Raw genomic sequence first — 12812 nt, 5'->3', positions numbered from 1 at the left:
TGTCATAAAAATGGCATGATCAAGCTGTTATCAATTGTCAGAAATTGTATTGGCAGGTTCAGCAACACAGAAGAGTGTTGAAACAACATTTTCAGGACTGAAATTTATCCTTTCACCACAGAGTTCCAACATGACAGAGCAAATATTAGAAGATGTTATTTTAGTTCATTCAAACAAATTATTTATTTAAAAAATCGTGTTTGACAACAGAAATACTAGGAAAACTCAAAAAATAAATAAATGGTCAAAAATCAAAATAGTTTCAATTTTAAATTAAAAAGGAGAGTTGAAACTTATTTCCACTAAGATTGAAATTTGATTTGAACCAGTAACAACCTTTTTTTTTTTTTTGGGTGGCTTGAATATGAACTGAATTTGAACACATCAAATACAACTTGAACACAAACCGAATCACAATAAATACCTGCCTCCAGAGGCCTGAAAACCCCTCTCTCAAAGGAATGAGAAATCAGAACCTCCCCATGATAAGACCCAGTGAATTTCCCAATTAACATTTCACTTCCATAGTTTTTCTGGGGGAAGGCATGAAGTAGTCTAAAAGAAAGTAAAGCTATTATCCAAGCAATTTCAGCAAATGCCAGGAAGAGCCTCTGTGGTAGGGCTTGCAATGTTCTGAGGCACCTACCACAACAGCTAGAAATCAAACAACTTTCACTGCTTTAGAAAAAGCAGACAACAGTCAACAATTTTTTGCCATTTTTGCACCAAATTTTATCTTCAAATATTCATTGCAATGTTTTTGGAAACTTAACCAAATTAGTATTTGAAAGGTTTATATTAGATTCCATCCATAAACCATGACCTGCCCACTTTCTGCCAACCTCCAAAAAACAACAGCTTTCCAGATAACTGTTCTTTGCAGTTCTAGAACACCTTTTCTCTGGTAATGTCAGAACAATTTAAAATATTAATGAATTATGCCAGAAAACACTGTATTGGGCAAAAGAGTTAAATACCCTTTTTGTTTCGGTTTGCATCAAAAAAACTTAGCAGCGATTGGACAACTAACATAGTGAACATCAATGTAAATTGGGTAGGATTTGAGGCTCAGAGAGAAAAAAGAACACTAAGAATTACTTAGACAAATTGGATGTTTTCAGGTTGGCACGGCTAGATGAAATACATCCTAGAATACTTAAGGAAGAGGCTGAAGAGATCTGAGTCATTAGCAATTACCTTTGAGAACTCGTGAAGGATGGCATAGACCCCAAAAGACTGGAAAAGGGAAAATATATATAACCTGTCTACAAGAAGGGGAATAAGGACAACCCAGGGAATTATAAACCAGTCAGCTTAATTTCAGTACCTGGAACGATAATGGAGCAAATAATCAAAGAATTTGTAAGTACCTAGGAAAAAATAAGGTCAGTGCTCATTTCAACTAGAGTAAATGGTGGATTCTCTGTAACTTGATGTCTTTAAATCATGATTTGTGAACTTCAGTATGAGTTATGGGACAATTACAGAAGGGTGTGAATGAGGTTCTGTGGTCTTCAATGTGCAGATGGTCAGACTAGATAATCATGATGGTCCTTAAAGTCCATGAGTCAACTCAGATTTGTCAAGAACCAACCCTGTCAAACCAACCTAATATCCTTCTTTGACAAGGTAAACAGCCTTGTGGATAAAGGGAAGCTGTAGATGTGATATATCTTGACTTTAGGAAAGCTTTTGATATGGTCTCAAGTGACCTTCTCATAGACACAAGTGGTTGGAAAAGTGTACTCAGCATAGTTATCAATGGTTCATAATCAAGCTGGAAGAGTACATTGAGTGGTGTCCTGCAGGGATCTGTCCAGAGTCTGATTCAATTCAATATCTTCAGAAATGATTTGGATAATGGCAGAGAAAGTACCCTTATAAAGTTTGTGGATGATACAAAGCTGGACGTGCTTTGGAGGACAGAATTAGAATTCAAAATGATCTTGACAAACTGGAGAAGTAGTCTGAAATAAATAGGGTGAAATTCAATCATGACAAATGAGAAGGATTCTACTTACAAAGGAAAAATCAGTTGCACAAATACAAAATGGGAAATGACTACCTAGGAAAGAGTACTGCAGAAAAGGATCTGGAGCTTATAGTGGATCACACACTTAATATGAAACATAACAGTGTTGCAAAAAAAGCAAACATCATTCTGGGATGCACCAGCAGGAGTGCTGTAAGCAAAACATGACAAATAATTCTTCCACTCTAATCAGCACTGATAATGCCTTGACTGAAATAGTGTGTCTCGTTCTGGGCACCACACTTTGGGAGAGATGTGGACAAATTGGAGATAGTGCAGAGGAGAGCAATAAAAATCATTAACAATCTAGAAAACATGACTAGAAAAATTGTGTTGATTTATTCTAGAGAAGACGAGGGAGGACACAATAACAGTCTTTAAGTACATAAAAGGCTGTTTTAAAGAGGAGGGTGATAAGTTTTTCTCCTTAACTGCTAAGGACAGGACAAAAAGTAAGGGAGATTTAGGTTAGACAAAAAAAAAAGCTTCCTAACTCTGAGGGTAGTTAACCACTGGAACAAAAATTATCTAGGGAGGCTGTGGAATCGCTGTCATTGGAGGTTTTTAAGAACAGGTTAGACAAACACCTGTCAGGGATGGTCTAGATAATACTGAGTTCTGCTTCAATGCAGGGGACAGAACTAGAGGACCTATCAAGGTCCCTTCCTGTCCTACATTTCTATGATTCAATGCCTTTACAAGGTAGGCCTATGGTATTGTCTTTCAAACGTGTCATGACAAGACCTTATATTGAATACCATAAAAGGCATGAAAGATTTGTGAGTGACACCAAAGCATTCTGAAAGCATAAATAACTGGAATAATTTATAAGTTATAACTTAATTTATGCACAGGAAGCTGCTTAGATGGCTGGTCAATAGGGAGCTGTCTACCTTCATAAGTCTGTAATATATCTTTCAGCTAAATCTCAGCTCTCAATGCGAAAATCCAAACTTTCAAAAGACATTCCCTAGAGGACTGAGGGTCAATAAATCAAACACCCTTATTACAATGAAGCACAGTATTGTCATCTAGGACAGGTATCATCTGATAATATTCTTTAGTATTTTCCCCACACACAGTTATGAATCTAAAATTGCTACAATTGAATTATTAATTGTTCCAGAATCCCATATCTTGAACACAACAGAATGAAAATTGTGTATAAAAATATTTGTCAAGAATTGTAAAAAGTATGGTTAGGCTATTAGTATTTCATAACTGTAACAATCAAAAACAGGATATGAGAAATGGAAATACAGGAAATACTGATCTGAACCATACATAACATCATAGTAAAGTTGTTTGGACTTAGTCTCAGGCAAAGATGCCATTACATAAGGGCTAAACCATAAACAATTCAGAAAAAAACAGTTCAGCCATAGAAAATTATATCTAGCAAAATAGCCATACCAAAAAAAGAGACTTATGTGCTCAAGTTAAACAAGTTACTGTTTAGTTTGCTTATCACACAGAACGGCGAGTGTTCCTTGAAAATGGCAAGACTAATGTTTCTATTGCCTACTTTGGTTCTTGGTTTAAGGGAGGGACTAATCCATCTCCAATTTTATTTTATTTTATTTTCTCTCTCTCTCTCACTCACTCACACACCTCTATCTTAATTTCACCAAAAAACTATTAATATAAAATTTTATATGCCACTTTTCATCTCAAGCTCAAACTTTTCTGGAAAGCTCAGGGCAATCACACAAGAAGTTTGCAAAGATTCTGGATATTTTAAAATTTCCCTAATTTTCAAAGATTTCCTAACTTTCTTTTTGGCTCTTAACTCACAATGATTGTTCTCAAACAAAGTTGCACTGGTATAAGTAAAAGAATGATTTAAAATTGATGTAATTGAATTGGCACAAAAGCTATGTGGATATCTTAAATTGATATAAACCTATATTGATTTAGCTTAAGTAAATCAGAAAAAAGGTATAAGATGAATCAAAATATGACACTCTACAAAAGTCTACACTGGGACTTGCACTGATTTAACTAAACAGGTATAAGACTGTATCAGTGAACAAGGCCTAAAACTGATTTACTTATCATAAATATATGATTTTCTTCACTGCAAATAGAAATTTCCTTCCCCAACTTTTAGAGCAAATTGATTGTCAGATCGTACATCAAAAAAAAAGATTATATCTTTTTAAAAGAAAAATGTACTTTGGATGCAAACAGAAAAGCAGCAGTAACTCCCTCCATAAACTCCTGTTTGGTAGCTTTCAGCTTTTCTCCGTTGCTAGACTTCAGCTGGTGACGCGGGATTGGAAAATTAGCATCTTCTAGCTCTCAAAAGGAAGAATTTAATTAGTCCAGACAGTTTTCAGTACCTTCTCTTGTTTCCTCTTGTCAAGTAACATCACTACCACTGTAGCATACCTTTTGCCTCTAGGCTATTAAGAATAATGTATCACCTATGAATACGGATAGTACACGCTAAGAGAGATTTTCATTCATACTGTTTAAACATTTGTTTTAAAAATACATCTATTTAACATTAAGATCCAACTGATACACCAAAGGAAGGCCATGTTAAAGATTCAAACTCTCCACCTACCCTTTAATTTTTAAGGTGTGAGAGTTAAAACCGTACATTCTCCAAGACACCCAGCAAAATTAGGGAAGTCTACAGTTGACATTCCTGGTATTTCTAAGATACAAATCAAACTCGTTGGCCAACTAGCTGGAGAGAGGGCACAGAAGAAGTCCATTGGCTCTGTGTGTCTGAGGCGAGGGTGTATACACCCTTTCCCCTGCCTGTGATGCCATTTTCTGCGCCCAGGAGCAACAGCACCTCCTCTACGCCTCCCATGGAATTAGAGCAGGACCAGTGCATTGGGGCTTTGTATTTGGACCCCAATGCCTGGTACAGCGTAGGCCCATCTATTCTCCCCCCTCATCCCTTCAACCTTGCCAGGGGGGAGGGGTTTGCAGAGAGTCTCAGTAACAGTGCTGGGATGAGGTTAAAAATAGGGAAGGCCTCAGGGCAGCTCTTCCTAGGTGGCATAAATTACAGAAGAAAGGTTAACTGGAGCTGGACAAGTTACTGCTCCATAGTTTCCCAGATGTGTTAAGTTGTGACCTCATTAAACCACATTCTTGGTGTCTTGTCTTTCTTCTTGGGCGATCTGGGGCAATGGTTCAGGTGGTCTAATTATTTAATACCTGCTTCTGCAGTAGAATATCACTTTTGATTAAAAATATAGGTTGCTGCTGCTTCTGAAGTGTTGGTACCTTCCAGATTCTGTCGGTACACTCCCTCAAGCCCTGCCGCCTGCACTTTGAAAGCATTCATCAAAAGTTTAAATTTCAGTTATTGCTTTAGAATTGAGACCTATCATTTTTCCTTGTTGTTCAGCAACATGAGCTCTTTTAGGATTTCCCTGATAGAGCAATTGCTAGAAGAAATATTTGTTAGTAAAGCTGTGCTTGAGGCTGCATTGCTTGGTGGTAGGGAATCAGTCCCCAGGGTAGACTGTCAGGATCTAAAGAAGGCTGTTCCATCTGTCTTGCATTTATTTTTTTGAAATTACATCAATTTTAGGAAGAATATTTCAACAGTAAAAGAAGTTCTCAGCAAAAATTACATTTTTCCCTCCAAATTCTATAAGCAGCACCTTATTTATCTAAGATAGATTGACTACCTTGTTTGCAGACAAGCGCTCTTCCCCACATCTTATGTGTTTGTCTCCAAACATTTACTAATTAAAAACAACTAATCATATTACCAATACAGAGTCTTTAAACAAGATTGTTTTAGTGTGGGTTTGCTTTTTGTGCGTATGACAGAGAGGAGAAAGAATAAAAATAAGTTATAGTTGCAAGGAAGAGGGACCTTTGAATTCGGGATTACTGCAGCATACTTTCTGAGCATAAATTTGAACTAAAAATATATTGAATGAACATTACTCTGCAGCCATTCCACATTTGGCTAGGATCCCATCGAATATCATAACCATAACCGAAGCACTTTCAGGATTGGTCAGCAATTATTTGGAAGGGAAACCTCCAAGGAACGTCTAGATGCCACAGGGAACAGTGTCTTAGGCATTCTTCCCTTGTGAATTGGCAGTGGCCCAATGCCCCGGGATATTGACGGGACAATATGCTGCAGAAAATATTGAGCCAGATCTTCAGGTGTTGTAAATCAGCCTAGCTCCATTGACTTTAATTGAGCTTTGTCATTTACACTAGCTGAGGATTTGGAATACCATCTTTCGAATGAGATAAAAAACAAAGATCCAACTCATTTGTGATCACTCATATATCACTTTTAACAAGAATAAAGTTGTTATGAATAGTCTTGACTAAATCCTATTACACTTTCTCCATGCTTAAAAATCCCTGTAGTATGAACTAGAAAGATTTTTTTTCACTTCTTACCTAAAATTCTTGTATAAGGTTGTTTTGTGATATTCAATAGATGCTGAGTTCCACAGCAGAGTTAACTTCATTCCACTGGTGGGTGAAATGATCCTTATATATTCAGTAAAATACATTGGTTGTCCTTTTAGAGCAAGTTATTATCATTACTATGTTATCTTACCCTACATTAGTCTACAAAAGTGTGCCACTGTATATAGTAATGGCAGGCATTCAAAACACCAGAAGACAAAAAGGTTAGTATTGTATGTTTTGAAGTGTTTGTATAACCTCTTTAAGAAACTAATATGAGCTTCTGATACATCTTCCCTCCACATCCTTCACTAATTTCCTTACTGAATATGAGAGATCAAAAGCATAAAAGACCAATGAAATCATTTAACCTTTTCTCTACGGAGAGACTAAAACAAAACATTTTATGTCAGTTGATGGTAAATATACATGAAAAAGAGCAAGGAGTATTTCACCTAAATATGCCACTCCTCTTCAGACATGAAAAACAACATGCATCTCTATGAGCCATTTCAAAAGGTAATAGTTTTTTCCCCCTTATATAAGATGAATTGAAACACTGCACTGGACGAACCAAAGCACACTTTATCAGGATTGAAGGATTTTGTTTTCATCATCTAACCCTAATTTTATAAGAAAAAATTAATACCATATGAAAAGAGCCTTCCTAGTAAATCATACAAACACAGAATCCTTCAGGCAAAATTCTGCCAATTGGAATGCAAGCACAACTCCCCGTGAAGTCTGTGCAATTATAAATGTAATCGCAGTATAAAACTTGACTTTATTGATCAAGTTGTTGGATTCAGTGTGAGGGTCCTGGCTGGTGGTGGTGGCCTGTAATATACAGGAGGTCAGCATAAATGATTTGGTTGTGTCTTCTGGCCTTAAACGTCATGAGACTAATTTGTCCTCCACAACTATGCTACTGAAGTCAATGGAGTTGCAGTAGTGTAACTGTAATGAGAATTAGGTGCAGAAATTCAGAACAACAACAAGGGAACATTGGCCCCTTCAGTGTATTTTACCTCTACACTACTAAACTTTCTAGGCCCTACATAATCTCACCTCATCTCTCCCATTTTCATCTTGTACATTTTTATAACACTGAACTAAGCAAACTGTGTTCATCTATCACTTAATTGTCTGTACTGTACTTCTCTAGCCTCTGCTACTTAGCAACAAGCATCATAAGAAAGAATACATAATAGGTCAACCTATCAGACTTAATCTTCTGATCATATAGGAATGATTGATGTGTTTCCAGTCATGAGCAAGAGACTGGAGAGAGACAAAACAGTAACGGCCATGTATGGATAGACAATTATTTCTTGGACGACAGGCACAGAGAAAAGAGGCCACTGATTGATAGTGTGCAATTCACATATTATAACCTGACCAATAATGGACAGCCAACAGCCATTATGTAAATTGTTGCAGGGTACAAATGGCAGCGTGGCCTAATGGTTCGAGCATGCAAATGAGCACTACATTTTTTAATTATATGGTAGCTCTGACTTACTGCGTGACTATCATCAGCTTGTTGGCAAATTTATGTCAACAGTTAAATAACTGTTCTAATCCCACTCTGTCCTAACAGGTTCTCAGGTGTCTCTGCTTCATACTAAGTCTATAAAGAGCACCTTACTAAGACAAAAACAATCCACAAATCAGCGGAAACACTTCAGCATGTTCACAATGCTCAAGCATTGGTACAGCTGTGAAGCTGCAGTAAGTCTTCCTTTTTTATCATCTATACTTTTAATGATCTGAGAATAAAAAGCATTTTAAAAGAGTGACTTTCTGAAAAACGTATGCAGTGTAGTTGTAGCTGTGTCAGTCCCAGGATATTAAAGAAACAAGGTGGGTGAGGTAATATCTTATATTGGACCAACTTCTGTCCAAGGTTTATGAGTCACACAGAGCTCTTCTTCTGAGCTGGTCCCTCACCAACAGAGGTTGGTCCAATACAAGATATTACCTTACCTTGTATTAAGTTACATAATGTATATTGATGTAATTTTGTGCAATTGAACACAGTAGGAGAAAATCATTATAACACTATGCTGCTCCTCTGAATTATTTAACTCAAAAGCCACATCATAATCAATGCATGCAAATATATGTTCAACGTAACGTAGCCAAGTGTATAATTTAGCCTCATTTTACAAACATTTTAATAGTCGTCAACATAATATGCAAATACTCTGCTTCACAGGCCACAGCTTACTAAAACTTTTTCAGTGCAATACATTTTGGATTCACGAGTATGTTATGTCTTATTTCCTAAAAGCAGCTTGTCAAACAACGTAAAATTTGGTCCAAAAGTTGACCTCCGGCCACAGACCACTTATGAAGCTGGAAAGACTTTTCCAAAGGACTTTTAGAGGAGAGCCAAAAATTTGGTTTTAATGGAAAGTAAGTCATTACTACAACAGATATTGCCTTGCCATCATGATATAGTATACTCTATTAGTACCAGCTATAAAGAGCAAATTTACTATATTAAAACTTTGCTAATTCATACTTTTGATGGGAAAACTTAATTTGTAAAATTCAGTAATTTGCAACAATTAGATAATCAAAAACACAAACAAACAGCAAAGATAATATCACAAAACTGTGCTTTCTTCATTTACTATAACACCTATGGAATTATTCTAATCTTGCTTACACCAGTATAAGTTACAAGTTAGTGGGTTTATGCCAATGCAGAACTAGTGTAGGTATGGTCAAAATCAAGCCCTTGTAGCTAAGTTGTTGCAATATTCCCCATCCTTGAAGGGTGAGGTAGATTTCCCACCCTCTTCTGGAAAAAACCCTACAATGGCTTTATTACATCAAAACACAAAATGAATGCTATGCCGTTCATCTAGTAATAATTTCATTCATCTAAAAAGCATACAAATTATCCAAAATTAAAAGCTTGCAATTCAGTACAAAAAAAATACAAGAACCTCACAAGCCAGTTCTTACTCCTGCTATGGCCAGAGAGATGCTATGCTCTGGTAATCTCTCACTTTTTGGGTCCATTGGCAGCAGATGGACACAAATTAGGGCACTCCTAAGGCAATTCTAATTTGCACTCAGGAGCTGAAGCCCTCATCCAGCTCCAGGTGAGAGTGTGAAGATAAAGGAGCAAGTCTGGCTTTACACTATCTATATTCAGGCCCTGCACTAAATATAACTTGTCTGGATCCAAGAATGAGACCCAGAAATATAGTCACCAGTCTACTAACTGGTTATGCCTCTTTTTTACCTGCAACTAGATACCGATAAATGTTAACCAACTTAGTTCCCTTTCATCACACCTAGGTTTATCACAAATTTTGACCAAGACTATCTGCTAAAAGTATGCACAAAATTATAATGAGCTGGCTGGACAGGAGCACAGGTCTTTTAAAAACTGAGAAAATTCGATCGGCCCAACCTGCAGACGCGGTAGGCAAACAAACCGACCTGGCCCGCCAGGGGCTTTTCCTGCACAAGCGGTGAACCAAGTTTGGGAATCACTGTTTAGAACATTCCATCCACTGTTTTCTACCATTCTGATGCAACAAGCTATGATGCAACCTCCTTCTCAAAGACTGATTAGGAGTAGAAATCTGGATCTTCAACATTAAATGCTAGAAGAAAGAAGCTCAGGATTATGTTTCATCAGATATGTTTCAGCTTCTTCTTGCCATCCTGGACTCAACCTATGGACCTCTGTATTTGGTATCTGTATTTGGTATTAGCTCAGGTAATGAAAGATTCCAGTTTTCCTGAATCACTGTTTGGATTTGCACTTGTGTGTTCCAGTTCTGCTTTCTTATTTAGATAAAGCCAGATTTTCACTGAGCCATTGACAAACAGCAGTGTCACCAGTCTATGATCTATTAAATCCTTCCAAAATCTATTTTGATTACTTTTTAAGTTTAGTGTCTCTATGGAGACCCTTGCTCTGCAAGACATAAGCTATGATTTGATCAGAGTCCACTCCATGATGAGTTATGCAAATTTCAACACACTTACGATAGAGGGATACAAATGTAGAGAGACAACTTTCCAGGAGTTTCACCAAGTACCACTGGAATCTGGAGCACCATTTCTCCTTTTTTAGAGTCAACCACACATGAGGCTGATGTTGACTGCACTTCCCCAATGTGCTTAAGAATATATTAGTTGTTACTTCTTTATAAGCAATGTTGAATAGTATGTTGAACACCCATATGTCAGAAGTTTAGGATGGATTGCACCAAATAAGTTGGCTCTTTTTCATTTTATTTTCTCCGATTTAAATGGTCAAAGACCACTGTGCTCTGCAGTTTTGGACATCATTGTGACAGGATATACAGTACACATCTGGGTCCTCAGGAGCACAGACGATGGCCAGGTCAAAAAGTACTGGTGCTGCACATCAGGAAGACTATGGTCTTGTCTATAAGCAGAGACAAGAAGCAGATAGACTCAGTTAGCCTCATAAGAGAAGGGAAAACAGCTGCCAGAGTATGACAACAGAAAGGCTATTGCACAGAGTTCTCTTATTATTTATTTTTTAAAACAATATGGAGGTGTTTGTTGCTCTGTGTTTGGTTCAAGGTGGGGTTTTTGGCTGTTTTGTTTTATAAGTAAAGTTTGGGTGTTTCTTGGAGGAAAATGGGCTGCAAATGCTGCTGATGTCATTCTAGAAAAAAAGAGGAGAGAAAACCCGTTTGGTATCTTCTCTGGAGCAAAGAGGACTTTATTTTCTTTTGGCCCTGAAAAGGCCTCTCTATAGAATGAAGGTAAAAGATTGCAGCCCTGCTCAAAAGCCCATTGAAGTCAATGGGAAAACTCCTATTTGAATGAAGGTCTGAGTTTGGGATTTCTCCTGGCACAAGAAGAGACTGTGTCTTATTTTCTATTATGAAGGCTCTAGACCTCCCTTAAATGGGAACAGATGCAGCAACTGGGACTGTGCCAAACTGTGGAACTCTGTTTTACTCTGGTATCTTCCATAAGAAAGATGGTGGTTGTGCGGCAGAAACAGTAGTCTTGGGAGGGCAATCCAGTCTACTGCTATATTGTAGGGTTTGAATTTGGAACTCCAATAAGCAGGGTGGGCTATAGTTCCCCTCCTTGCTGGTACCAAGGAACCATACAGGAAGACTACTTGGATGACCATTGTGGGCACACTGTCAATGATGATTGAACACATCATTAAAAGAGTGCCATTTGTAAGATCAAACTGCTCAGTGTTCTGGCTCTCCCATTTCAACAGACAAAGCTTCAAAATGAAATATGACATTCTATGAAAAACCCCAAATTAATTTTACAAGGTAATGCTTTATATTGAAGCCTGCCAGGAGACAGTAATGGCTGCAACAATGAGAATGCCAAACACCAATAATAGCATAATTTAAATAAGTAGCAGTAGGTAAAGTTTATGAATAACAGAAGGTAAAGAGATCTCACTTCTTTTAACCAAATTGCAGTCTACTCCTGTGAGTAAAGATTTGCAAGACCAAGCCCTTTGTTAGCATGATATTCTCACAAACACACGCACACACATCCTTTGCTACTGAAATGATGCTGGCCCAGAAATCTAATGTGTTCCCTTTCCCAGTATAATCTCTGTGAAATCTAAAAACCTAACATTGATATATTGCTGATTTTAGCTTGACCTGTCAAACGCTAATGTGGTCTTCTAAAAAAAAAAAAATGTATTCATCTATGCTACTATAGGGACACTAAACCAGCTTACTCCGAAAATAACATGTTGTCTATCAAATATTTAAGATGCTGCCCCACTGATGCAATTCCTATCCCAAGTTCAAATCAAAGTATTGTAACAAACATTCTTCAAAGAATACAATCCTTAATTTATTCAGCTGAAAGTGAAATTAACTCAGTAAAGATAAACATGAGATCACAATCACTGATCTTTATCATATCTCAGCCACATATAATGGACTACAGTAAGCCACCGGTTATATCTGTATAATCCCTCTGAGAAATTTTGGATGTGTTGCATGTGCGTTGCTCCCCACAGAAGGATATGAGAAGTTAAAGCACACCGCAAATCCGGCTGCATTTGTCTTTTCTACACTGCTCACATTCTATTTTGCTCTTCTGGATCTCAATTTCTCAAATGGTTTGAACAAAGGGGTAGTACACTGCTCCCTCATTCAAATTGCCCAATCTGTCTTCCTCTTCGTAGTATTCAATGAACTCCTTTTGAAACCAAATTTGTGAGTATAAGAAATTTGGATGAATTAGTATGCAGCCTGAACATAATGACCTTCAGGTTGCTAGCAGTGCACACATAAGCCAACAGCCTTTACTTGTGATTGAGCTACGCTTATCAAAAATCTACAGAAATATACCAGGTAAACAAGGGTAGGATCTATGG

This window comes from Eretmochelys imbricata, chromosome 2, assembly GCF_965152235.1.
Source record: "Eretmochelys imbricata isolate rEreImb1 chromosome 2, rEreImb1.hap1, whole genome shotgun sequence".
NCBI lineage: Eukaryota > Metazoa > Chordata > Testudines > Cheloniidae > Eretmochelys > Eretmochelys imbricata.
This window is presented reverse-complemented; position numbering follows the sequence as displayed.